This window comes from Malaclemys terrapin, chromosome 9 (assembly GCF_027887155.1).
Source record: "Malaclemys terrapin pileata isolate rMalTer1 chromosome 9, rMalTer1.hap1, whole genome shotgun sequence".
NCBI classification, from domain to species: Eukaryota; Metazoa; Chordata; order Testudines; family Emydidae; genus Malaclemys; species Malaclemys terrapin.
In genome coordinates, this window is record NC_071513.1 from 3,315,365 (window position 1) to 3,341,054 (window position 25,690).

At 47.2% G+C, this 25,690-nt stretch overlaps 1 protein-coding gene across 8 annotated transcripts in view; it reads right to left on the reverse strand.

Annotated features, from left to right (window-relative positions):
- Positions 1-15,590: 15,590 nt before the first annotated feature.
- The window catches only part of MBNL3 (muscleblind like splicing regulator 3), a 121,335-nt gene continuing 111,235 nt past the window's right edge, over positions 15,591-25,690 (reverse strand). For 6 of the 8 annotated variants that reach the window (XR_008446198.1, XM_054039833.1, XM_054039836.1 and 3 more), the window contains one exon: positions 15,591-24,858. The gene's annotated coding sequence lies outside the window, so the exon portion shown is untranslated. The remainder of the gene's footprint in view (positions 24,859-25,690) is intronic. The other 2 variants (XR_008446199.1, XM_054039835.1) reach the window with 1 other exon arrangement.

Below are 25,690 nucleotides of genomic sequence, written 5' to 3' on the forward strand. Positions count from 1 at the left end.
ACCTTAACCGATTGAAACAACAGTGGGGAATCCAAGGAGGCAGAACATTTGACCAGGCCACTGAGGTTTTGTTAGAAGACCACTTTCTACAGCAGCAGGCCCTGAACTCAAGTCCTACCCCAGATCGGCTGGTAAGAGTTCCCGCAATCACAGCATACAGGCCGGGTGGCCAGGGGAGCACGTGTCTCATGGGACAGAGCCTTGCTTTAATGAACATTCCTTCCTGCCTGCCTTTCAGATTCCTTCCCCTACTCTCACCTCCCAAATCAGATGCTTCTGCACAGTTCTGGACAGCTAGCTGTGGGCTGACGTGGCCTACACTTAACATGTAGATTAACCTAGTGATCGCACTCACGGGTGTGGAAAATTGACACCCCTGAGTGCTGTAGTTAAGCCAACCTAACTCCCCCGTGTAGATGTGGCTGGGTTGACTGGAGAATGGCCATCCCCCTAGCTATTGCACTCAGGGAGGTGGATCAGCTACATTGATAGAAAAACCCCTTCCATTGGTGTAGAGGAGACATCGACATTCTGGCCCTGCAGCACCCGCAGCATAGCTGTGTCCGAGCTGAGCACTGGCAGGCGATGTTTGCAGGCCGGTCTGGAAGGATAGGGCCATAGGAAAGGCCTGCGCTTTCTGGAGGTCTCATGCCAACAGGAGAAACAGTGAAAAGTGAGTCTGCAAACGAGCTATTGTAGCAGGCCTGGGGCTGCTTCTGGGCTGAGGGCTTCTTGCTGCCTTGCACACTGGTCCCATGTATTGGCGACTGGATTCGCTTTTTTATTTTTGACATTTTTTTAAATGGCCGGTTGTAGCGGTGTCGCCTTATCTGGTCCGGATTCTGGCTAGCCACTGCCTCAGTTTCCCCTCATGCAGGCAGGCGCCCCGACATTCCCAGAGGGACTCGCTGCCAGGCCCAAGTCTCTTTCTAAGCACATGTTTATTCTTCAAACATAAAACTTTGGCAACCCCTCAGAATAAAAGCAGTCCCTCTGCCCACCCCGGGGCTCCAGCTTCTCCCCTGGCCTCTCTCTGCGCGGAGAGTGACACACCCTCCCCTCACCCTGCTTCAGGGCCGGCGCCCAGCTCCTCTCAGCTGCCCCCTGCCCAGCTGGCTCTGGTAACTTAGCCGGGCTGACTGGCCCCATGCCCCCTGCCCTTAAAGGAGCAGCCGCTGTTACACCACTTCAGCTACAAATGCTTTGCACTCAGCTGTGGTGTAGACGCACGGCTGTGTCCGTCTGGGCCTGTTACTGCAGTAGGGCACGGGACGGTCAGAGGACTCTTGGTGCAGAAGATCTCCGGCGCTATCCTGTGGCTGAACGTGGGGGCGAAGGCATAACACCCGGGCTGCTGCATGTGGCATTTTGAATTTCCTGCTGGCAGTTGGTCCTCCAGGGACTGGCAGCACTTTCTGTTCGGCAGCCAGTGCGTTGCGGATCAGCCTCAGTGGGCATGAGAACATGGTGAGTAACATCTGAGACGGACAGTGACAACCGCTCCTTTACCAGAGGTCACAGACAACGATCAGTTGCTTTCCTCTCCTCAGCGTCAGGTGCCTGCATTCTCCGGTGCAGCCTTTGCGGGAGCCAGATGCCTCTGGCTAAAGCACACAGTCAGTGCAAGGAAAGCAGCTCCTCTGAGAAGGGGCAACAATGAATCCTGATCTCTAAGCGCTTGGCTTTCGCTTTAAGAGCCTTGCTTGGTTTGGGTTTCAGTGCCGCTTTGCCAGGCCCTCCACCCGAGCCCCTCTGCGGATCCCAGCACCTGGGCAGTGGTGCGCCGAGCTCCCCGCTCTCAAACTACAGTACGTGGCCCGAAGAGAGACGGGCAGGAAAACTCGGAGGAAGCCCATGCTCGAGCCAGGGCTGACCAAAGGGATGCTTGAAGGCAGCCGGAAGCGCCCACAGCAGGACAGGGCCACCCTTTCCTTTCTGTCGGGGACTCGGAGAGGACGGATGGGGCAGCCGTCTGGGCACCAGACTTGGGAGACTGGGGGTTCAACTCTCTGCTCTGCCCCCGACTGCCAGGGTGCTACTGGGCGATGTGACGGCTCCCTGCATGTGCAATGGGATGTTGGCTCTAGCATGATTAAGTGATGCAAGCACTCGCTTCCTGGGGTGCAGGAGGATACATCCATTAAAGACTGTGAGGTGCTCAGACCTAGGGGGTCCCACAAGTACCACAGAGAGCAACACCTCATCCTGTGTCATTGAGGATACTTCTGGGTTCCTCTGTGCTCCTGGATTCCCAGCTAGGGGCAGGGCCTTGATGTGAAATCACTTCTTCCTTTGCGCAGCTCCCACCTGGCTCCCGGGCCTGCGCTCCGCCCTTGGAGACCAGTCCCCGACCCGCCATACAGCTAATGCAGAATGGGGCACTTCACACCAGTTAGCCTTCGGCTGCACCCGCTCCCTATTCGCTGCCAAGTGCCACTCAAAGGGCCAGATCCCGAGCCGCGTTTGGGCAGCTTTGTGCTTCTCCATCAGGGCCGGCTCCAGGCACCAGCATTCCAAGCAAGGGGTGGCACTCCGTGTGTTTTTGCCGCTCCAAGCAGCGCGCCGAATTGCCGCCGCGGATGGCGGGGGCATCCCGTGTGCCGTTAGGGCAAAGACAGTAGAGCCGGCCCTGTTCTCCATGAGCGTAAAACTGCCCTAAAGCCACAGAGGAATCCCTAGGCAGCACAGCGCTGTCATAGTGGCCCCTTTGTCATCTCATTAGTGGCATGCGGCTGGCACAAGGGGCTAGGAGAGGGTTATAGCGGGGCGGGCAAACTTTTTGGCCTAAGTGCCACATTGGGTTTTGGAAATTGTATGGAGGGCTGGTTAAGGGAGGCTGTGCCTCCCCAAACAGCCAGGCGTGGTCCGTCCCCCGTCCCCATCCAACCCCCTCTGCCCCATCCAACTCCCCTGCTCCCTGTCCCCTGACCGTCCCCTGAACCTCCACCCCTGACTGCCCCCTGCTGCCACATCCAACCCCTCCTCTCCTTCCTGACTGCCCCCCCAGAACCCCTACTCCATCCACCCCCATTCCCCACCCTCTGACTACCCCGACCCCTATCCACACCCCTTCCTAGCCCCCTGAACTCCCCTGCCCTCTATCCAACCCCCCACCCCCACCCTCTTACCGTGCTGCCTGGAGCACCAGGACAGGCAGCCGGAGCCAGCCACGCTGCCACCGCGCAGCACAGAGCACTGGGTCAGGCCACGGCTCTGCAGCTGCGCTGCCCCAGGAGCTCACAGCCCCACCGCCCAGAGCATCGCGCCGGCAGCGGGGCGAGCTGAGGCTGCGGGAGAGGGGGAACAGTGGGGGAGGGACCGGGGGCGAGCCTCCCGGGCCAGGAGCTCCAGGGCCGGGCAGGAGGGTCCCGCAGGCCGTAGTTTGCCCACCCCTGGTTTATAGCCACCACAGCCGCACCCCAACTGCTGTAACAACCCCACAGGGCCATCGGCAGCCAGAGCAAGCCACCGTGAGCCTTCCCCAACTGGCTTCCCAGAGAAAGGCTGCGGGCCTGAGGCAGCGTGCAGGAACGACTCACTCCTTGCTTACGGGCAGGTTGGTGGATATGAGCGTTTCTCCCCTCTCTAGATGGCACCCGAGACTTCGCCGGTGGCCTCTCCATGCACATGAAGGCAGTTGTCACTCAACCAGCGGAGAGGTACTGAGCTCCCTTGGCATTTAGCAAGGACGACTCCGGCAGGAGATGAATTCAGTGACCTCCAGCTGAAACAATCTCTGAAGAGACGTGAGAGGAACACTCTAAATTAATTCTGAACTTAAAAAGGAAACTAGATTATTCCTCCCTGCCCTCTCTGGGCCGACCCTATCAGGATATTAGAACAAACATATTACGGGGTTGAGGAGTGTGGAGGGATTCTCAGACTCCAGCTTCTGGGGCAGCACTTTCTATTAACCGGACAGAGCCCAGATACAATGCTCATTATTTTCCAGTGAATGGATGTAGAATTTATACTAATTCCCAGTGGGAAAGAAACCCCTTTCTGGGCAAGAGCGTGGCAGGGAGGCGCTCAGAGACTACAGGGCTGGATCTGCTATAAACACTTAGGGGCTAGCTAGGGGCAGATTGCTGTGTGTTTTCCTTCTCCCTTTTAAGCAAAGGCCTCGCTGACACAGCCCTTCAGCAATTGGTTACGTTCTATAGGCTCTTTACAGGACAAGGGGTTGAGATTTATTCAAAAAATAAAATTAGAGGAAGGCTGAAATGGTCACCACTCATGTAGATTTTCAGAAGAGCCTCAGTGATTGATGAGCAACAAGATAATTTCAGCATCCGTCTAAAGTCCACCAGAGCCTACCTGACAGGTCTCAGAGTAGCAGCCGTGTTTGTATCAGTTGTATCAGGTCCTTGTGGCACCTTAGAGACGAACACATTTATTTGGGCAGGAGCTTTGGTGGGCTGGACTCTAACAGGGCGGGACCCTCTTTGTGTTCTGTGTTCATACGGCGTCTAACACAAACGGGGTCCCGCGCCATGACTGGGGATTCCAAGGTGCTACAGTAATACAAATAATAAACTAGAATAATCGTCACTTTGCCAGCGCTGTGGTCTGACAGCCAGCAAATAGTTGAGTGCAAAAGCAAAGGCTGAATGGGTTTGGACCTAGACACCTACTGGGATTTTCAAAAATGCCTTGGGCCTACCTGCTGCTTTAGGAGCCTAAGTACCTGCAGCAGGATGGACTCATTGCTGGCACCTTCCTTTGCAGCTGGGAGTAGCATGGCTGGCTCTCCTCCTCTAGCATCCCCTGTGGACTGCTGCTCTGGTCTGCCTCTTCTCATGACTTAGTCCTCCAGCAACATCATGTGGGTGTGACGGGATCCCTAGGGTGCAGCCTGGGGCTGTGGGACCGCTGTGCCCCCTTGACTCTCCAGCCTGGGCTGTCTCTCACAATGCCTCGCTAGTGACCAGCAGCAAACCCTTCCAGGCGCTGTGATCACTCAGCACAACAGCACGTGGAGCCCCCCACCCAGCTAGATTGTGTGAATGCTCCCAGAGCCACTCATGAATCACACAGAGAAAGGCACCAGAGTCAGATCCCCTCAGCTCCCAGCCCGGGACCCCAGGAATATACCATCCTGCACTGCACAAGACGAGCAACACAGATTTATTAATTGGTTCACCACTTCATCAGTGGAAAGTGGACATACACCAGCCTTTGTAAACCTGAGCAAATTTGCCACACACTTCATACAAACTCACTGGTAAATATAAACAGCTAAACCAATTTATTGACTATAAAAGGTTGATTTTAAGTTGCGTAGCGTAGGTCGACTTACCGCGATAGTGTACACATAGCCTTAGTTACTTGCAGCGTTGGTGGGGGCAGGAGACAGAGTGGACACATACTGGGCTCTGTCTGTTTTATACCCTCAGTCCATGTGCTTAGAAGACAAGTCCAGGCATGTCTGGGGCATTGCTGAGTTTCCAGGCAAGGTTGAGGAATTCCCCAGGTGAGTCATTGCATTGTAGCTCGTTGCTGGACAATGGCTGGTGATGGGTTGTTTGAAACCCGCCTGGGTGTTGGCTACTTTCCTTGCTGTTGCCTCTGGGGAGCTAATCTCTGGCTGATGCCCCCATGTACAGCATGTTTTAGTGGCAACCATACAACACAATTCTCATCACTTCACATGCATTAATGCTCTACACACACCTCTACCCCGATAGAACGCTGTCCTCGGGAGCCAAAAAATCTTACTGCGTTATAGGTGAAACTTGCTTTGATCCGCTGGAGCGCGCAGCCCCGCCCCCGGAGCGCTGCTTTACCGCGTTCTATCCGAATTCGTGTTCTATCGGGGTAGATGTGTATACGGATAGAGAAATGACTTTCAGCAGATCATAACATTTCCCCTGATCCCTTACAAGGCCTGCTTTAGATGTAGGCTCACGAGGATATGAAAATGAGGAATATGGGGGTTACAGGATGCTCCCCCAAAGCACAGAATGTCACAGTGGGTTCCACCCCTTCCGAGGTAACAGAAAGTCCAGCAATAACAAATGTCCGATCCCTCCTGCAGGTCTGCTGCTCTCAATTCTGGGCCTAGTGATCCATACACCCTGCTCTCGGGATGCTCAGTCGTCCTTATTCCCTTCCCAAGGGCTTCACGCCACCTCTCCCCTGGCTGGTCAGGGAGCCCAGGCCTGCCTTATACACTGGGCAGTCGAGGTTCAATCTGCCACACTCCTTGTATTAATTTAGACAGAATATATGGGCATAATCCAATCACAGCCCTACATTAAACAGTGTTAAACAAGGTCTGGGATTTGATCTACCGAGACCGCAGCCTGCTTAATACCATGGCAAACACTCCATAACATTCAGACTAAGGTTAGAAATGTATTAACTGACACACACAAAAGGAAAAGACTCAAAAACAGATAAAGAGCATTAGAACTGAAATTGATTGTTTATGTAAAATAAACTTAATCAAAACCTACCAAAGTCCTGTCTGGAGGCAGTGAATATTGGTTCAAGTCTCTTATCCAGTGGCACAGTCCTTCCTGGTGGGGGAGAACGGCTTAGCTCTGTTGTTCAATTCTGAATTGAGACCGATACTCACGTTCTTGCCTTAGACAAAGCAGACAGATAGAGAAGGGAGGGAAGAGGTAGGATAGTAAAGGTGGGGGAAATACGGCTTTTGCTGATGTTCTCAGGATACAGGGCGGCTGGTCAGTCATGGATGGATGCTTTGGGCTGGCAGATTGGCCAGTTCCTCTCACCTCCGTGGTCAGGGACATTGTCTGGTCAGGTCCCTCTCTTTCACTGCTCCTTCTCAGGTGGGACAGAGGTGGATGAGATGTCTCATCTCACTGTGCTGGTGCCATACGGTCCAGCTGATTTCAGGATCAAGTGAGAAGCTGAGAGAAAGAAAGAGACAGGGTAGGAGGAAGATCTGGGGCAAAAAGGAGCACAAGGGAGGGGGAAGGCAGAGCAGGATCTCACGTGTCAGGTTGGGGTCCTTGCTGATCTAGAGATGATGGTCAAGCATCTTCCCCCAAGGTTTGACAACAATTCTTCCACAGCAGCCACGGCGATGGTAAAATTTCTTGTGGCCTCCCTCAGAGTCTCTTTTTAAGCACCCCAAAAGGCAGCAATGGGCAAAACCACCCATCCTCTCATGGTTTTTTCCACCAGTTAGGCCTAACTTCCAACACATCAACTTCAGTTCCTTGATTTCCAATTCTCTGCACCTTAGGGTTGCCAACTTTCTACCCTCACAAAAACGAACACCCTTGCCCCATCCCTCATCTGAGGCCCTGCCCATGCACCCCCCTTCTACGAGGCCCCGTCCCCACTCACTCCATACCCCCTCCCTCTGTCGCTCGCTCTCCCGACCCTCACTCACTCGCTCATTTTCACAAGGGGTGAGGGCTCCGGGCCAGGGCCAGCTCCAGGGGTTTTGCCGTCCCAAGCGGCGGGGAAAAAAAAAAAAAGCCGCGATCGCGATCGGCTTCATTCTTTGGCGGCAGGTCCTTCCTCCGAGAGGGACTGAGGGACCTGCCGCCGAATTGCCGCCGAAGAGCCGGATGTGCCGCCCCTTCCCCATTGGCCGCCCCAGGCACCTGCTTGCTGTGCTGGTTGGTTGAGGCAGTGGGTTGGGATGCAAGAGGGGATGAGGGCTCCGGGGTTTGGGGTGCAGAAGGGGGCTCCAGGCTGGGGGTTGGAGCCAAGGGGTTCGGAGTATAGGAGGGGGCTCTGGGCTGAGGCAGGGGGTTGGGGTGTGGAAGGAGATACGGGCTCTGGGCTGGGTGTGTGGATTCCTCCAGGCAGTGTGGTCAGGGTGCAGAGAGCAGGGGGGGTGTTGGATGGAGGGCAGGGGAGTTCGGGGTGGTGGTCAGGGGGCAGGGGTGTGGATAGGGGTCGAGGTGGTCAGAGGGCGGGGAACAGGGGGGTTGAATAGGGCAGGAGTCCGGGGGGGGGCATCAGGGGGCGAGAAGCAGGGGGGATCAGATGGGGGCAGAGGTTGGGCCACGTGTGGCTGTTTGGGGAGGTGCAGCCTCCCCTAGCCGGCCCTCTATACAATTTCCGAAACCTGATACGGCCCTCAGGCCAAAAAGTTTGCCTGCCCCTGACGGTCCGCACCTCATCCCATCCTTCTAATGAGTACACGGTAATGATGGGACTTCAGGGCTGGATCCACACATTCCAATTCAGGGCAATGTACAAAGCAAACAGCCAGGTCAGATGGAGAGGAGCACGTGTGTGTCACATGCCACGTCCATCAGACTTTATCCACCAGGGAAAAGCTAAACCAGGTCAAGACCATGCCTGGCAGCAACACTGCCACTGGGTCTCCACCATTTCCATGTTCACAGCCCTGGCAGTGCCCTGACGCTAACGAGCCTGCGGCATTTCTCAGGGTTTCTGTTCCGTGATAGACAAGACTCTGCACTTGGGCCCCTGCCAAGCCATGCAAACCTGACCTGGTGCACCAGACCGTTCAGCAGACAGCCATAGGGAGCGCTTTCCGATGTGTGCCCACCTCTAGGGCTCTGAGTGGTCAGTGATCCCAGATGGGTGGGGAGAGAATACGACTGGAACATCTCAAAGGGCTTGGCTCCTTGGGGCGTGACTCCGGAATAAGAGCGGCCACACAGAGTTAATACACTTTAAATTCACACCCTTCCTTATTCCAGATTCATTTCTGCGTGTAGACAAGCCCTAATTGCTAGCGTAAAGCCTTAAAACCAACAGCTTCTTTTCAAAGGGCTTTTTATCGCTTTAACATCTCCTATTAAATCTCTCTCTCTCTCTGTTTAAAGCAAGGCTTAGCTGCCTGCTTTCTTTGGAGAGGGTTTTTCTAAACCCACAGCTCTTTGGGGCTTATCCAAACATTTCTTCCTCCTTTCTGCGTCGCCTCATAAGAAATAGATCAAAGTGATCTATTTATTCAGCACTAAGGCCGGATTGGAGAAAACACTGGCTGCCGTCGGGACCACAGAGGCCCATTCAAATGTAGAGCAAGCCTTGAAAAATGGATTTTTCCCCGGGCTTCCCACTGGAGCTCCGACAGTGTAAAAGCTAAATGGAGATTTTATTAAGCTTGGCTGCCACATACAGCCGTGCTGCAGTGGGAATGGGCTCTGGTGTATATTTCCAAATGGCACGTGCCCCGAATGCACTATCATGTGTATTCTCTTACATTCTGTACTGTAGCTGTGAAGCACCGTCCCCATTCTGGACAGATGTTTGTAACGTTCCTACCATCAGAGCAGCTGGGACATTCTGGATCGCTGGCAAAGCTCATTCATAGCTCTCTCGTTTCCTCCTCTTGCTTTCAAAACGGTTCCCTCGCTCAGCTCCCACTGAAGTCACTGGAAAGTCTTCCATAGCTGCGAGGCCACAAGCTATCCTGAGATGGGCTGATGGGGCCTGGGGCTGTCTGGTCTGTACTGTAGGAAAGATGCGTGCTCTGAATCCTGGGCTAGAGCTGTTAGACTTGTGGAAGTTGAAGATGGTTGTGGAGCAATACACACTTTTGGTCTGGCCATGGGCTAGCTGAGGGGGGCATGGCTGAGCTGCCTTGGGCAGATGTCCTTCAGCTGAGGTCTCTCGGTTTTGTCCCATTACCCCTGCAGACAGGCTGCCCTGAGCCAAGTCCCCGGGTCCCCGCTCCGGTGCCCTGCGGATGAGCACGCTGCAAATGGGCAGATCGGTTTTGATGGCACATCCCTGAACTTGGCTTTCAGACCCAGCTTGGAATCTCTCTAACGCCTTGCTGGTTGGATGAGCCTTATGCCAGCAGAGCCCACGTGGCTATGCAGAACAAGCCAGCCGGGAGCATCCCCCTCGCCTGCTTCAGCCCTGGTCACTTCCACTCCGCTCCGCTCCAGGAGCTACTTCCCAGAGACACCGCGGCTGCTGCAGGCTGGGCACGCTTGGCCTCATTGCCCAGCGGAGACCAGCCCGCGGAGGGGCACCCAGCTGCAGAGCTCTCCCTCCGCCAGCCTGGAGAGGTGCCAGCCACCACACAGCACCCCCTCTCCTGCCCTTAGAGCCCATGGGGGTGCTTCCCGTGCGAAGGGAGCAGCACAGCACGCCCCTCTGGGCCTGGCCTGAGCAGGGAGGCAGATTTTGTGCTGATTTCCAGCCAGGATATAGCCTCCTTCCTGCTCGCTGGGCCACTGCCATTAGCCCAAATCCAGCCCCTGCCGGGCGCCACCCTCGCCAGCCTCCCAGACTGCAGTGCAGGTAACTCTGGCTCTCCCTGGTAACAGCACTTACTGCAGATGCTGCTCGAAAGGTCACCCCGGCACAGAGCTTATTTAAGAACAGATCTATATGTTCGTCTTTCACTCTGACGAGCAATCGTGTAAGCTTACACCTACCAAATCCGCTGGCCTTGTTCCCGGCCGCAGAGACGTGGGCAGGCACAGCTGGCCACGTGGAGTCAAGGCCTTAGTGTTAGAGAGAGACACCTGGGGGGATAAACTCACGCTTTGCCATTGCAAAAGGCTCTTCCGTCGAGCTCGCCCTGTCACTGGAACACTTGGAACCGCTGCTGTTTCTAGAGTCAGAAAAGCACCAAAGCCCTGATGGTTGGAAATAAACGAGACATTTCCTCTTGCAATCAGACTGAGCAAGAGTCATTCATAGAAAAAGTCGTAAGTAGCTTGACACACAGAGGGAGACAGGTAACTTGCTAGGAGCAGTGAGCTCAGAATGCGCTTACATTAAAAAAATGGTAAAAAAATGTTCTGTACTTGGGTTGTTTTCCCCCCAGTAAGTGGCTTGTTCTACTAAAGATGAAACAGGAACTAAAATGTTTTCCTCTGTTTGCATCAGCTTCCCCTTCGCTGTAGCATGCTCCAAGAGAGTGCAGAGGGCTTGCAACCCGACAGCGAGAGGAAAGCTCACACTGTGGTTAGACTGGGACTGAAGAAATCTCTGCTCACTTCCCAGCTCTTCCCTGGACTTCATGGGGCAGCTCACTTTGCCTCTCTGTGCCTCGGGTCCCCGTATATAAACTGGGGATAATAACCTTTCCTTTCTCCCACCCTTGTCTGACTTATTAGCCTGTAAGATCTGCAGGGCAGGGGTTCTCTCTTACCACGTGCAGCCCTTAGCACCATAGGACTCCCAGCCACTGGAAAAAACAGTCACCTTTCAGTGAGAAAAATCTCCATCTTATGATGGGTTTCAGAGTAGCAGCCGTGTTAGTCTGTATCTGCAAAAAGAACAGGAGTACTTGTGGCACCTTTAGAGACTAACAAATTTATTAGAGCATAAGCTTTCGTGGACTACAGCCCACTTATATGCATCCGAAGAAGTGGGCTGTAGTCCACGAAAGCTTATGCTCTAATAAATTTGTTAGTCTCTAAGGTGTCACAAGTACTCCTGTTCATCTTATGATGCTGATCCTCGAATATCCCCCCAGCCCCCGATTGCAAAGGGAGAGTTGTGTGCGCACAAGGCATGCCTATCCGACCCTACAATAAATGGCAAGGGAAGTTCCCAACCGTATTCCTTCCCAGGGCTTCAGAACAGGACCTCCGGGGGAGCACGCTCTGAAATGCTTCCAGTTCCATGGACAGGCAGAACTGCAGGGTCTCCATGACTGGGTAAGACTCACTGGTTTTCAGAGGAGAGATTTAGGTTTATTAGGAACTAGGGAACCTTTTGAGAAAAAAGGAGCCTATAAAGAAAGGATGGGCTCCTCCTAAACCAAAACAGAACCAGATCGCTGGCTTGTAAAATTACAAAGGCTGGAGAGGGATTTTTAAACGAAGGTCTGGGGGAAAGCTGATAGGTGTGGAGAGCACACGGTTCTGACAGAGACATCCCAGAGGGGAGGATCTAGTAATGGGGATACTCTATAGCCTAGTAAAAAGGAGAGGAAAGAAGTCGATAAAGGACAGGTAGGAACTGAAGAGAAACAGTCAAATGACAACGAGTCCCGTTCAATTAGAAGGCAGACTACGAAATATTGACAAATGTTAGAAGTGATTGTATACAAATGTAAGAAGTCTAAATACTAACTTGAACTTGAGCGCCTGGTAGTCAAGGAGGATACGGATATAAGAGGCAGAAGCTTGGTGGAATGATAATCAACAGGACACAATTATACCAGGGTACAAAATATACAGGAATGACAGCGTAGGTCGTGCCGGTGTGGGAGCGGCACTACATGTGAAAGAAAGCAGAGAGTCACATAGAGTTAAAATCTTAAATGAATCAAAACAGTCCCATAGTATCTCTATGGGTAGAAATCCCATGCTTGAATAATAAGAGAATAGCAGTAGGAATATAGTACCGACCACCTGCCCAGGATGGTTACGGTGATCTGCTCAGGGAGATTACAGAGACTACAAAAACAGAAAACCCAGTAATAATGGGGGATTTTAATTAGCCCCATGTTAACTGGGAACATGTCACCTAGGACGGGATGTAGAGATAAAGTTTCTAGACACCATTAATGACGGCTTCTTGGAGCAGCTTGTCCTGGAACCCACAAGGGGAGAGGCAATTCTTGATTTAGTTCTAAGAGGTGCACAGGATCTGGTCCAAGAGATGACTATAGCTGGACCACGTGGTAATAATGCCCATAACATAATTAAATGCAAGATCCTTGTAGGGGGAAAAATACCCCAGAAGCCCATCACAGTAGCATTTAACTTCAAAAAGGGGAATTACACAAAAATGAGGAAGCCAGAGTTAAATGGAAATTAAGAGGAACAGTCACAAGAGTGAAATGCCTCCAAGCTGCAGGGAAACTTTTTAAAAACACCATAATAGAGCCTCAAACTAAATGTACACCCCTTCCTCCCCCCCCCCCCCAAAAAAAAAACCCAGTAAGAGGACCAAAAAATGCCATCATGGCTAAACAGAGTAAAAGAGGTACTTAGAGGCAAAAATGCATCCTTTAAAAATTGGAAGTCAAATCCCACCGAATAGAAAGGAGCATAAACTCTATTTCTATTTGAGCACTGGCCTGCTAAACCCAGGGTTGTGAGTTCAATCCTTGAGGGGGCCATTTAGGGATCTGGGGCAAAAAATAAGGGATGGTTCTTGGTCCTGCTGTGAAGGCAGGGGACTGGACTTTATGACCTTTCACGGTCCCTTCCAGTTCTATGAGATAGGATATCTCCATATTTACTGTTAGAAGGCAGGATACTGGGCTAGATGGACCATTGGGCTGACCCAGTATGGCCGTTCTTATAGTCTTATGTTCTGTTCGTAACTGTAAAAGAGGCTGCATCCCCAAATCCATCTCCTCTCAGCAGCTGGGGCAGGACTGGATCCGTTTTGGAGTGTGCTGGGCAGATGCCCATGCAGTTCAGACATATCAAGAGAAGCTGGTAGCTATTTACATTCATACCAAATCCAAGTGCATTAACTTGAGTATTCTGGGACACACAAAACACGTTGAGGCCAGACGGTGTGAAGAGGCAAAATGCTTTTGATATCCATGGAACTGTAGTACTGAGGATCTGGCCCCAATACAACACAGGAAACCTTAGGCAAGTGTTCAACTGAAGGGACTATAGCAAAAGGCTATTTATATAAAGCAACAGCAGCCTCATCTCAGAGTCGGAGTGTCAGAATGCCAACTCTAACCCTGCTGTTGCTGCAGAGATGGTCCCTGTTATGGTCTCTGAACTGGTGCTGAATTTGCTTCTTGTCTGTTATTTGGAACAGCAGGGTCAAGGCCCATTCTGGTTCTTCTCTTCTCTGGCTTTGATCCCTCTCAGTCGTTTCCAATTCATTTCATAATTGAAACATGTTGTTTGTGGGTTTGTGATTCCAAAACTGCTCTTTTACAAAAGCCAGCAGCAGCTAACTGTGAAAATAAAGAGCTGGTGGCATTCAGCTCAGGGTTATTGAGCTTCTGGGTTGATTTGCCCAGATTCACGCATGTAGTATTTAAAATAATGTAGGTAAGATTAGTATTCAAAGGATCTGTCCTCGTCAGGTGTCTCATTGGAGGCTGGGCTTGTCCCGATTATCATGGCCAGCCTGGCACCACTGATGTTGACCCTTCCAGCAGTGCAGGCAATAGGAGAAGTGCCATTTAGCTATTAGAGAGGTGGAAACCCTTTGCACCTTCACACTTTTCATGCTTCTTGAAGAGCAAAGTTCCTTCCCACATTCTGCTCCAGCTGAGAACTTTCCTACAGAGCTGCTCAGCACAGAGGTACAAGCCGTCACCCTTCCTAAAACCAAGGAAGAGCCCTCGGGCTTGGTGTCTTGTGCTGAAACCATGCTACGTGTGTATGTGGTGGTGGGGATTGGAAATTAACATGTAATGCTCTTCTGTGACGCTGTTGCTACCAGTCCAGACCACAGAGTTCTCAATACAGGTCTGTATGAAACAACACATCCAAAAGAAGAGGGCTGAAAAATCCATCTCTCCAGACCAATTTACGGGAAAACTAACAACCCTTTGTTCTGTGTCCAAAAGTTGCATCTGTCAATCCCAGGCTATGCAGGTAACTCCTGTCCTGGCAGCATGGGCCCCAGTCTTTTCTAGGAAGCTAATCCATGTGGCAGCAACCTGGTTTGAGCTAGAGTTAAATTGGCTCCTTGAACCAAATCTGGCTCAGCACTTCTTGTGCGTCAAAGTTATCATCATCTGAGGTGGCTCAAGGAGCCTGTATGAAGTGAGTGGTGGGCTCAAGCCAGTTGTTGACAGATGTTCAGGTCACAAAAGCCACAATTGTTAGCACTGTCGGGCATTTTTTGTTGGAATTCGAGCCTCTGCCGAGGACTAAATGGGTGTGGACACTTACCAACTCACTCACTCATAAACCTTGTCTACATTACAAAAATTACCAATAGCAACTATGGGTGTCAGCAATGAGTTAATGAGCTAACGTACACGGCTGGCCAAGACTCCAGCCGTAATTCCTCTGTGTCATAGCACATGCTTCACCAGCTTGGTGGATAGCGAGAGGAATTCAGTATTCGGTGTTGTCATTCCTGAACCATACAAGATCATGGGCTACTTCAATGGGAATTTTGGATCGTGGGGTTTAGCTCTTGGAAAATGGTGGTTGAATTACTACTACACTGTGCCATTCATTTGATATCTAGCATGCATGTTAAGGGAAAAATTAATACACACATTTTTGTGCTACAAAAGGTGCAGACATTTGAATCACATTCAATTTATTCTTCATGGTTATCTTCAAATGCATAGTATCGATCTCCTCCCCAATTACATCAAAAATAGGGTCAGCAAGAAATTAAGAAAAAATACAAAACATAACATGTCATGTGTCTCAGAAGGTCTAAGGCACAAGAGAAACCAGTAGGCAGTGTCTGGAAAGTTTACTTTTATTTTTCTAAAATACAAATTTCTTTCTTGTGTTAGTAACTTCAATATGATAAGCCTAATGCATCCAATAAAACGGATGCACTAGCTACATAATTCAAAATACTGAAGGTATTTTCTGGAAAGAAATTTATTCTGTTGTTCTACGCATCGGGTATAACATTGAATCAAATTTCATTAGTTGTAATTTTTACATCAGAACCTTTAAAGACTGGGACTAAAACTGGAACTTGAAAAGTCTTTAAAGTGAACTCCTATTAACGTGTAGATATGGGTCCATAAAAAACATAACCAAGAATTTTATACACTTTATTAAAAGATCAAAAAATAAACAATAACAATATAGAAGTAACATACTAAAATGAGTAGCATTATGCACATTACTAAAGCACATACAAGCACTACAGCAATATAATGTGGCAAAAAGAAAAATAAATTCAAAGCGTACACCTTGTTGATAGCAGTTGAGGGAATGAACTATATTATGTTCTGGAACTGAAATATCACAATAGTCTTTATCTGTTGGGATTTGCTGATGATATTTTAATTTGTTACAATTCCACAGGGCTAGCAGTATTTTTTTTAAATCTAAAACTATTTCATTAAATTAAATTGACATCTGTCTAATGATTCCCTTACTTTAAGTTTTACCAGAAGTATCTAGGAAAAGAAGAATGTGCTTCCGTATCTACTTTATACAGGACAATAATATTAATGTTCTATTTATGTAAATTAAAAATTGAAAATTTAGGAGAACATTCTCTTCCTGATTTTAGTGATTGCCTAAAATACAATTCTCTATTATTATTTTTTAACGGGTGATCTAGTGTCAAATGACATAACAATGGATGGGTTTTTTAATGATTTAAAATAATAATAAAATCTAATTTGAAAAAAAATCCCACAAGCCTATCTAAGAATGGTCACGTCATCCCCTCATCTGCTAGGATACAAAAGCCATGGCAACAAAATCATTTGGCTTCCACCACTATCAAATAGCATTTGTGTACAGTAATAAAGAACTGGAACCTTGTAATTCTGTGTCAGGTAATTCTCTCTGTTGTGTGTTTGGATAAAAACTTAGTTTTATTTAGTAGTTGTGTTATTTTTGCATGTTTAAATATCTCATTCGAGAGGCATGTGCAGTTTTTATTTTGATGATAGAGAATATGGCTGTAAAGGTCACTAGCAAAGATTTTAGCTGTGGTGTTGTGATTAAAGGGTCTTCTTTTACCCTAGTGGAAAAAAGTTTTACTGGTTGTGATTCATTTCACATAGTGCAAAGTATTTTTGTTTAATTATCCTGCAAAGGAGAACGCGCTTAATTATAAAAAAGACTTACAACAAAGGAGAGCGCTCACTGGCCTGCAGGCATGCATTGTTACACAATAATGCACTGGTGCCAACTAGCTCATTACAGTAGCCAAACCTAGATTTTGATGGGGCCCATGAAAGAGCCAACAACTCCAAAACGTTTTCCCTCATTTATTTCACTTTGAAAGACGACAGGATGAATTCGACCTTTAGTTACACTCATGTTACCCTGCTGAGGTCAATGGGATTGCCTGGGTCTAAGGACAACTCACCTACTTCAAAAATTAGGCACGCCCTTAAGTACTTTGCCAAACTGGGGCCTAACTGATGGCAGAATCTGGCCCTGTGAACATCCAACGGCAGCAGTCCTACCTTCCTTAGTGAGACACAAAACCCAGTTCTTCGAACTCCCAGGAAGGAATGAAGGCTCAGGAGCTAAAATTGACGGCTGGGGGGAAAATATCAGAACTACCAGCCACTTCTACTACACAATGCTGATCTGGGACATTTAACCCAATGTGAAGGTCTAACCCAGCCTTTTCAGAGACCCGCCAGGATTTTCTGTTCCACGATGCTATTGGTTTGAGTTGACTTTTGGTGATTGTACAATGCAGGTCTAACTAAAAATCAGGAAAAGAATCCCAGGCTTTCCCCTGCCTTTGGGTCCCAGCCATCTACTATGGGGAAACGATATTTTAAACCATGAATCTTTTCCTCCCCATCATTAGTATTTTAACATTTTATTTTAGCAAATGATGCCGTTGCAATAAGGCACGGAAGGGCAAGCAGCCAGGCGTACAAATACACTTCTAGGGGCAGAGCGGTATACGGCTCTGATGGGAGTTCCTAACAGGGTGAGTTATTATATGTTACGCTGAGAGCACTGTTCTACAATCCTTGCCCAGCCTACGCTCCCCAGGAAATCAATGGGAAGTCTGGAGCACAGGAGATGCAGGAGTGGGCCCTATTAGAAATATCTGCTAGCCAATCAGATTTCTGTCCCTTACTGGTGAAAGTAAAGACACCTCCCAACCCAGCCTTCCGCCCATCCACAGCCTTTTGTCCTCGGCAGCGCTGCATGAACACTGGGGTTTTACGTGCTGAGTTGCCGACTAGCTGTGATGCTGCTCTGCAAGCAGTGGCTAAAGCAGATGGCAAGAGGTGAGGGAGCTCACCAACTCTAGGGGCTGGCGACACTGGTTTTGATGGTCACGTCACTGTCCCATTTGCTGGTGACAGGATTCAGCCAGAGGACGAGCAGGGGGAGAAGATGAGCTCATTTCCCCCAGCAGGCCTGGAGCGAGGCAAGCGAAATGATGGGTGCACCTGCCGTGCACAGAGCCGGGCACGTCCCTGGGATTCCCTCCCCCGCTTCCAGACAATCCATCATTTACACTCCACCAGCATGGAGGAAGTGCACTAATGCAAAACCAAAGTGCATGGCGGGCTTGGGTGGATTCCGCCCCAGAACGGCTGGATGCAGCTGACAGAATTTGAGGCCATTTGAAGAGACTACAAGAGAGATTTTTTTAAACGTCAGATCTGGGTGTTATTTATCCACCTTTCCTTGCAGTAGGGAAAGCGAGAAGATGCAGGTACGGCGTGTCCCAGTTTCTCCCCGTCCCTGGAGGGGGGTGGAGCCTGTCCGGTGATGGGGAATCTGCTCACTCAAGGAGGAGAGGGCGCTGAGGAAGGGGCAGAGGGGAAGCTGAGTTCCCTGCTCCCTCCTCTACTTTAACCCATGCAACAGGCTAACACCACTGCAGTGATCAGCATTCGCATTCCAACCTCCCAGCCCACCAGGCCACAATGGAACCTCCCCCACCAAGCAATCCAGGCGGCATGACAGAACACTGCCCCTGGATCAACAGCTCTCGCGCTAACAAACGCCAAGGCAGTTCAGCAGCAGCAGACAAGTATCCCAAGACAATCGTAAACAACCTAAGTTCCACCACGTGCTTAGAATCATAGAATATCAGGGTTGGAAGGGACCTCAGGAGGTATCTAGTCCAACCCCCTGCTCAAAGCAGGGCCAATCCCCAACTTTATTGCTCCCTTAAAACTTGGTAAGCTCTTGAAATGTCTCTCCCAGCTTCCACATTCCGTGCGGATAAAATCCCCAATGAATGGCTATCGTTCAGTTTCGCGAATCTATCATAGATAAAAACAGTATTGGCTAGAAAGATTAGGGGCTAGCAGAAACATGATTCATAGTGAGCACAACTTCTTATAAAAACCATGATCTAGAATGTGTTTTAAAATGTAGGCTGCTATAAAAGCAATTCAAATCTTTGCTAATGACCTTACTAATTAATTAAGTACTGTTTCCCATTTTCGGTGCTGCAGGTTGAAGCTGACCTGTTATCAGTCTGCTGTATAGTAAGCTATGGCAAACTACAAAGCTTTTACAACAGCAAAGCAACATCATGCTTTCAGATAAGTTTTATAGCAAAAAACTCCTCCTTTTCAAAGCCTTAGTAATACCTATCTCTTTTACAAACTTTTCCTGTATTATTACAGACTTTTTATATTCAAAATAAGTTCCAAGGATTTCTTTCGTGGACTATGTACATAAGTGCAAAAAAGGTGTGTCTCACACATTCGTACACTAACTGAATCAGTTTAACTGCAGCATATTTGTATCTTCAACACTGTTACGGGGTCATTCCACAATATTTTTCTTATGTACAGGTTTTGCTAATATAAATTAGTATTAAAATATTCATATGTTTAATTATTTAGCCCTGATTTTAACATAATCGTGTGAGTATTCAATTTCAGGAAAAATAATAATTGCAGTCAGACTACAGTACTTAAACTGGTTACTTATGAATTCACACAATGATGATCAACATGAAATGAAATAAAGACCAGTTAATGTATTGTAAATGCTGGGTGTTACGTTTTAAAACCTAAAATACTGTGGAATAACCCTAGCCACACAACAATTTCTACAAGCTATAAAACCTGACTCTAAATCCATGTGTTGTAAACTTCTTGACTGAAAAAGTGACCTAAAGACACAAATTCAGCTTTCACATGGGACTTTGGGATTTTAAAAATATTCAATCATATCTTTATCTGACAGTATCGAACTGTACCTTTAACAAGCTCATACTGTTACACATCACTTTTAATTTACATGTGAAAATTTCACAAATAATGTATACAAAGGTAGCCATGTTGTAGTTTTGTTGCCATAGCAACAACAACTTAATATAATTAGTTAACAATGAATCTATCATTGTAGGAGTTACATACAAAGTTAATTTTGTTCTTAAACTGTAAACTATACAAACTAGTTATGGACTATATTCTATACCTTATCATGCTTCAGTATTGGTTTAGAATATAACTAAATGGGTTGAATACATGTATTAAAAATCTTAAACTTTCTCTAATTCTCCTTCAAAATTAAATTCATTCGTTACTAAAGATATCAAAAAGCAATAATGAAAACCTTAAAAACTAACAGTAAAGAAATGAAAATATGTGACACGAATTAATGTGTTGATGCCTAGTAACTATGTGTTGTAGCTATATTTACATTTTGATTAGGCTATCAACTAATTTTTTTAAAGTTATTACAGTCATTAACATACAGTATATATTCTAAGGCCTTCAACAGGCACATGGTAAAATCAGGTCAATATCACACTAAATCCATTCAACAGGAATGGGAAATTAGATTTTCCTCATAAATTTCACCTTTTTCAATTTTCATGTATGTGAAATGTACAAGGGATAAAAAATGAGGACTCCAGTTTCTCAATCATTCTGTGTACTAGCATGTTCTATAGCCTATTCTACTGCATTATGAAGGAATACGTGAGTTTATGAACACATTTGATCAGATACATGCATCTCATTATCTGGCCAGATGTATCTACAACAGTCACATATTCATATACGTTGTGTTTATTGTTTGTGCAGCTAGAGTATAACAAAGTCATTTTCATTGGACTCTAACCTGTGTTTTGTAGCTGACTGTATGTTGAGAGAACACCTCACAGGAACGGAGACTGTTCCATAAGCCACCCAGGGAGCGCAAAGGTTTTGTTTTGCAGAGTGCAGCCAGCCAGCACCGTCCATTTGAGACCACTCTGAGTGCAGTACGAGACGACACTTATGGCAGAGAGAAAAGTGCTTCAGAGTGCTCAGGAATGGAACGAAGCGGATGTGGCCAGAGAGGTAACGATTTCTCTAACATGGTGATGCAAAAATACAAAGACAAAAATCATCCACTAGAAATTTAAAAATAAAAAACATGGTTGATTGCAAAATCAGATTCCAATCACTAAAAACACTGAAGTTAACAAAAATAATTTTAATAGTTTTATGAATCTACTTTATTTTAAATCCCTCTTATTGTCTGCTTATGTTACAGTTTAGTAGCAGTATTTTTTGTATTGAAACTACTAACAACCTTTTTATGAAAATGATCATTCTCAGCTTTCATTTTCCCTCTGCATGACCCGTTTTATCCAAGTTTCAGCATTTCTTGCATATTGTTTGCATAAGGCTGAGAGAAATGGACAAAGAGAAATAACTTTGGATAAATAAAAAATATAGGTTCATGGAAAGTGGGAAGCTTATAAAAATGTCACTAAAATTATATTGATTTAAACAAACTTACATACATCTCTTGTCAAATAAAGGACGAAATCCATGCTTTTATGACATTTCTTTAGAGTCACGAACTAGCGCGGTGACTTTGTAATAGAATGCATCTATTTAGGAAATTTATAGTCTGGCGACTGGTTTTCTTTTTTGAACAAAGAAAATTAGAGCAAATCATTGCACAACTCGTTTAAATAGTGCTACCTCAAAATGGCATTTTTGCCGAGATTGTTTTGAATTTGGTGAAGTTTTAGTGCTTCAAGCTTTTCTTTCCTTAAACTCACTTAAAAGTGAACTCTAAATCTGCCAGCAATATAAAAACTGTTGTGGCACCTAATATATCTACCCTGAACATCCCTCATTGGACCTCTTTACTAAAAAATAATCCTTAATTTTTTTTCAGTGCTTTAAATGTGACATGAAAACAGCCGTATTCTAGGTTTACATTCTATGCACATCTATGCCAGATGTTTAAGTAGTTAAATAAAATAGGAGGTTACATCAAAGTGTCAAGATATACAAAAATCCATTTAGCACTGAAAATGTTCCAACCTCCTTTAACCCATAAAGCCATACAAGCTTGAACACATCATTTCTGGCTTACGAAGATCAGGTCTGTTCTTTGTTGAGGCACTGGCACAGGTTGTGCAAAACCCATTTTGATACACAAATAATTTCAACAGGAAGTACTCAAATCCACTTTTTCCACTAACAATGTTATGATTTTGGGAAACAGAAACTCAGTGGTTAAAAGAACAGGTATTCCATAGCCAACATATATTAGAGTTGCTAGTTTCAGGCAACACCGTATGTTTTGAATGCTGACAGCTGGGGAATGTGTAAGGACACAAGCAAAGGTTAATACGTGAGGCTGGCTAATAGATTACCATATTTTGTTCCTTAGGGCCTGATCCAAAGCCCACTGAAGTCAACAGGAAGATTCCCCTTGGTTCAGGCCCTATGTGAACTGACTATGGACTCTACATGGGGTCTTGTTTCTGAAGGAACCAAAGCTAGATCATAAAGTGACGCTCCAGTTGTGTCTAGCAGGTACCCATAACTTGCACCTGTTATTGGTAATGTTAGCAAACATCTGTAAGTGCTCAGGTGAAAGGGCCAGGTGACGGGACAAGGACATTTACTACACAATGTGAGGAATCAAAAAGGAGATAAAAATGCGTGTGTCAGAAATCACACAACAAGACGACCACTCAGCCAATGGGAGTTCAGGGTGGCACTCGTACTTGGGGTTGTAAGGACCCGATCCTCAGAGATGCCGAGGGCTTTCAACTCCATTGACCTCACTAGGCTCCGAATGATCGGTGCCCTTCCAGAAGACGCTCCACACATCAGAGGCCCAGGCCCTTAAACCACCACAGAACAAGCGGCCCAGACTGCCCACATTTTCCTGGCACAAAATGGAGGGCATCGCACCTTCCCTCGGGAGGGGCAGGGGAGGGGAAGGCTCTGGCCTCTAATGTGAGAAGTTAAAAAGTGAACCTGTTAATTTTATCTCGAACGTGCGGTTGTTACCGCCGTAATATCACTGCCCCTCTGCTTTCCTCAGCAATCACCAGACTCCATTGTGTTTATAAGCAGCTCGGCCTTTGGACATACAGGGTTAGCCTCTCGGGAACTGGGTTCGTGCCTTTTACAGCAGAGGGGTAGGGATATTCCGGTGCTGATTCAGCAGCAGCTCTCCAGCCAATAGAGGAAAAACTAGCCCCTCACAGATGGCAAAGGCCAGCCAGGGTGTTTGGAGCACCCCCTCTGCCAGTGCAGGACTGTTTATAGGGGACACGTCCTCAACCCACATTGATCTCGGTTCACAGTGCCAAACTACGTCACGTGGGAGGCTATTCCACGTACTAACTGATCTCGCTTTCCGGTGTTTTTTCCTGATATTTTGTCCAAAGTCTCCTAATGCCCCCTTGCATGTCCTTGAACAATTACTTGCTGTTGACACTCTTCAATTATTCAGAGACTTATAGGCCAAATACATCTCTGGCATAACTCCACTGATGTCAGTGGACTTATGCTGGGGATGAACGTGGCAGCGGCATCCCTGCTTTAGCCAAGCCAAGATTTGTTTTCTGGTGAACGAAGTCAGCAGCTGGACAGAATGGCAGTGTGTGCTGGGCAGGGCGTGGGGAGTTGGTCATCCTTCAGTTTACTCATCGCTCCTGATCAAACAAAAGATGCCAAAATGCATCCACTGATCCAAGGAGATAAATCTCTGAAAACCATCTAGGCCTGGTAAACTCAAGGGTCGTTGTCTTTGTTGCTTGTTCTTTATTTGTTTTTGCTCTTGGGGAATGTCTCTGACTTAAAGGTAAAGTACATTACGGGGGTAGGCTGATGAAATGTCAGGGAATGCCCCCACCAAATTTCCCAATGAATTCTGCTGCGCACTTAGTGGAGACAAGGGCAACTGGGTGGCACCATCTTCCCTAGGCAGAGTGTGTGTGTGTGGGTATTTTCATAATTTTAAATCAAAATTACCCATTCCAGGTCTACGTCTCTGTGTTTCAAGGGGACTACAGCTACGTTTCCTCGGGGGATTGGGGGGGGGTATCCTTTACCCCTCTGAATCTCTCTCATCACTTACTCATCTGTTTTGTGGGAGGTTTTTTTTAATAGCACCACTTAAATAGCAAGAAAAACGGTGTGCCGTTTGGAGCTAAGAATGGCACTGCAATGGACAGCAAAACTGGAGTCATTCCTTGTTTTCTGATGCTTTCTGAATAAATCTCCCCCTTCAGCTGATATCTAACTTTTTACTGAGTATGTTTTTTGTTTATTACGTAGCAAAGTTTCTCTTTTCAGGAAGCCAGACTCAACTCACTTAGTAAAACCCGTGAACTGAGCTAACAGGTCTGCTGTCCCTTCATAACACATAAATCTGACACTCTCCTTGAAGGCAAATTCCAGATCTTAAAAGGAGCCATTTAAAACAAGCAATGTAAGCTGATGAAAACAACCACACTATAGAAAAGGACAGAACATTCTTGTGTCGTGTTTTTCAAGCACATAATTCCTGTTTCCCACTGTAACATTTTTAGTAAAAAAACCAAAACCCCAAAACAAAAATATCTCCCCCCCAACCCAGAAAACTACAGTATATGAAAACTTAAGACATAACAATAATGAAAAAAATGGTATTGAGTATACTTGATAATGATGTACACTTTAAAACAAATCCATAGACTATGATGTAAACAAAACAGTAAGATAACACTTTAAAAACAAGACAAACATTTATCCATCGATAGTATACAGTAAACCAACAGTCCACTGTGCAGATGCACTTATGATGGTAGTCATAAAATGATTACGTGTGTTAAAGTAATGTGTTATAAAAGTCTATTATAATTGTCTACTTGTATATCTCATATAACAGAGCGCTGTTTGTTAATTGTTTCTATAGTGCTTTTTTTTTTTTTTTTTTTTTTTTGACATTCCCATTGATCAGTTTTTGGTTAACATGTAGGCTGCAACAGGCTTACTGTAGAGGTGGTCGAGGAAGAAATGAGGGAGGAGGGAATATATACAGAAAGGCCATGTGCAGCTTCCCACCGAGAAGTCCTGGAACTCCGTAATTTTACTCTTCAGAATTTCAACATAGTCTGCTGGAGGGGAAAGGGGGGAGAATAAACAGTGAGAAATGGGAAATCAAAAATCATGCTCATCTTGTTTTTACATTTTCTAACGGGATCTGTAGACACCCTTACTGCAGCACACAAGGACTTTCTGTCTGCGTGCTGGAGAGATGCAATGTTTTACTCACTTAATTTTCTGATTTAGGGTGAAATTGCTAACAACACACTTGGTAGCCTCCTTAATCTGTACTTAGAGCTTTCCATCCTAAGAGCGCATCGCAAAGGCTGACACTAATCTACAGAATACCCCCGTGAAATGGGAAGGCGGGGGAGTATTAGTCTGATTTCAGAGATGAGGAAGTGGGAGCAGAGAGCATAACAGCCTGGCTTGCAGAAGTGCTGGGCACCTGTACTTCCCATCGGCTTTAATGGGAACGGGAGAGGCTCAGCACCTCTGGAAATCAGGCTACAAGTGACATAGAAGGAGTCAGGGTCAGAGACAAGAGCAGAACCCAGGAGCCCTGCACTCAGACCATACGTGATCTCCTTTATGTGCTTCTGGAATTCCCACCCTTAAAGTCGGGGGCACAACAGCTAATGTTGCAGCTGGGTTAGCCAGCTTTGACAATGTCTTTGCCTCTGGCTGGGGAAGCCTCTGGGGGTACTTCAGGTGTCTGGGGAACCGAGCTACCTTCAAATCCACTGCTATGTTGTTTACCCTCCTTCCATGGCGATGACACCCCATGCAGGGCCCAGCTCTGGAGAATCATTTTGCAGCTTGGAAAATGCTGATTTAGACCCTGACCCAGCAAAGCAGTCAAGCATGTGCCTCACTTCAAGTGCTTACATTTATGCACATGCT